Source organism: Rhagoletis pomonella, unplaced genomic scaffold (assembly GCF_013731165.1).
Source record: "Rhagoletis pomonella isolate Grant_MI unplaced genomic scaffold, Rhpom_1.0 Rhpom_scaffold_00001, whole genome shotgun sequence".
NCBI lineage: Eukaryota > Metazoa > Arthropoda > Insecta > Diptera > Tephritidae > Rhagoletis > Rhagoletis pomonella.
Genome location: NW_023458555.1, coordinates 111,726,776 through 111,727,118, shown reverse-complemented (window position 1 = coordinate 111,727,118; position 343 = coordinate 111,726,776).

Genomic DNA, 343 nt, shown 5'->3' with positions numbered 1-343 from the left:
TCATTACATTAAACTCAAATATCCCGAAGTCGACTTGGAGAAGCTTTGTTCCCTAAGTTTTTATCGGAGTACCATTAGCTGCATACAGGCTGTGGTTTAAGTCTAACTTCTCGCTCTTTTGTGGTGGGACTACGGAGAAATCGTCGCCGGTGTCAATAAGGAAACGACGATTTGTTTTTCGATCATTTATGAAAAGACGACGACTTTCAGTTAAATTAGCTCTGTGCGTCGTCTCTGCTAACACAGCTTCCTTCAGTTTTCCGTCATGTCTAGCTTCTTGAACTGGCATGGTTCGACGCATTTTTTTGCTTTCACACCAAAACGCCAATGATATTTTCAAAAC